This window comes from Toxorhynchites rutilus, chromosome 3, assembly GCF_029784135.1.
Source record: "Toxorhynchites rutilus septentrionalis strain SRP chromosome 3, ASM2978413v1, whole genome shotgun sequence".
Classification (NCBI taxonomy): Eukaryota; Metazoa; Arthropoda; class Insecta; order Diptera; family Culicidae; genus Toxorhynchites; species Toxorhynchites rutilus.
The window spans coordinates 161,001,711-161,004,029 of record NC_073746.1 but is presented as its reverse complement, the minus strand read 5'-3'; the positions used below and the strand labels follow the sequence as shown (position 1 = coordinate 161,004,029).

The 2,319-nt window shown below is 37.3% G+C and overlaps 1 pseudogene; it reads left to right on the top strand.

Annotated features, from left to right (window-relative positions):
• The first annotated feature begins 1,405 nt into the window (after window positions 1–1,405).
• On the top strand, window positions 1,406–1,536 carry LOC129780929 (U4 spliceosomal RNA; annotated as a pseudogene).
• Window positions 1,537–2,319: the final 783 nt, after the last annotated feature.

The window sequence follows — 2,319 nt, the reverse complement described above, 5'->3', positions numbered from 1 at the left end:
ATTCTCTAAGATTTGTGTGTTGCATATCATTACAATTCGCTAATCTCTAAACGGTTTAAATTCACGAAAACTGGAAGAACTACCTTTTTTCCCATACATTTGCTCTGCCGATTTGTGTGCTAACCCTACCCGTACTTCTGAAGCTTATAACTTGAACATTTCTTAACAGATCAAAAAGACGTTTGCATCAATTGATAGGAAATATTTCTACGCGTCTATCACAATTAATAAAAAAATTTTTTTCATGAGATGAACAATTGAATAATTGTAAAATGTCAAACGTTATTTAAACGCCCTAACTGCCAAGATTCGATTGGCCCGATTTACGGTTTCCCCAATACAGACTTCAAAATCGATGTACCTTAGGAAATCCGCTCTGCAAATATACATGCAAGTCGGGGGTATTTTTGTTCCAACCGAGCTGTGTTTCCCTAACACGGACTTCAAAATTAATGTGCCTAGGGGAATCCGCTTTGCAAATACAAGCAAGTCGAGGGTATTTTTGGTATTGAGTACTTTTGTACTCGCTTGTCGTTGTGCAGACTGCAATATGTTTCTCTAAAACGAACTTTTAAACTGAGAAGTCTGGGAAAATCGTCATTTCAGATACCAGAGGTGAATGAACTTTCGCGGTTTGAGAGCTACGTAAACATGAGATGTGCAATAATTTCAGAGGGGAAATGTAAAATACAATGATCGCGTGACAATTCTTCCGTTCACATGTTTTGGTAGTTCTAGGCGTCATATAAAACGTAAACGGATGGTCATCAAATTTATTTGCAACGGAGATCATAATCTATTACAAAAATTTCGATGCATTCTAAAATAATATTCGAAGTGGTAAACAAGTGGATTGCATAATATAATTGCGTAGTTCTACGTCGAAAATATGCGGTCGTGTCCTAGATACAACTCCTTACAATTTTTTGACGTAGGACTACGTTTTTCATTTCTATACTGGGGTGTAACTTCAAAGATTCGAAAACGAATGTGTTACGCCGGAGAACGAGATTTTGAGCCATCATATTTCCTAAATACCTGAACGAAATGGTATGGTAAACACTTCATTCGAGAGATAAAATTGTCTACGCGTCATATGCTTGTTACTTTTTGATTCAAAAACTTGTTTCAATAGCCCTAAAATTGCATTCAAACAGGCTATTGAAATCACACCAATCGGTATATAAGCAAGTGCCGCTCGGAAATCCACTGTATATCGCCAGCTTACTGAACGTCTTCGCATTCCGTTTGATGATTAGGCGAAATGTTGATAATTATTTGCTGCAATAACCACTACCTCAATGTATGAATTGACCTAAATTGGGATTTGTTTGCAATTGAATTCGTAAATTGTTTCATTCATTCACTAGTTTAAACAATAATTGAATCAATACATACGAAAGATAGCTCTGCATAGCGGCGATATCGTACCCAATGATGAACATCCGAGGTGCGATTATTGCTAATTGAAAAAACACAAATGATTACTAAGATAATGGCAGCCAATGTCCTAATTATAGATATGATAAACATGTGACATGTACACGATTAAAATTCGGCTCTGTTATTGCTAAAATGCTAATAAGCTTTAAATTCCTCAATTCCTCAAGAATCACACCGTGGATGAATCAGTACCTCTTAGGCAATAATTGGCGAGTTTTCACTTGGGTCGAATAATATATTTTGTTACCTATGTTTCCAATAAATAGAGCTTTACATCGACAAGAGAGATAAATTTTACCCGAAAGGCCGGATTGCAACAGATACCCGAATCATTTACCCGAATGCGACATTCACCCAAACGTACAATTTACAGCTATATTTGATTAGAAGGTATTTTATATTAAATACTGATAAGCGTGATTGAAATAAAGGGTGTGTCACATCAAATTGCATCACGGAAAAAACGCTGTAGAAATTTAATTTTTAGGAATTATATCTTCAGCTTTCGCTTATAATCAGATAAGAGTGTATAGATCACGTTGGCCATGCTTCACTGTCAATTTTTCGTAAATTTGGAAAAATGTCGTCGAACGAAAAAGAGCGTCGTGAATTAAATCTGCGCACTCATTTCGAGAATCCGGAGTTGTACCATCGGGACATCGGTAAGATGCTGGGAATCGTCCAATCCACGGTCAGCAGAGTACTAAAACGATACTTCGAGAACCTAACCATCGACCGGAAGGTGAAGAACGGCAAAAATGGATGCTCCGTCAGTGAAAAAGATCACAAGCGCGTAGTTAGGCAGTTTAGACGTGATCCGAGAAGTTCGGTCCGGGATGTCGCCAATAAGCTGAATTTGTCAAGTTCATTCGTCCA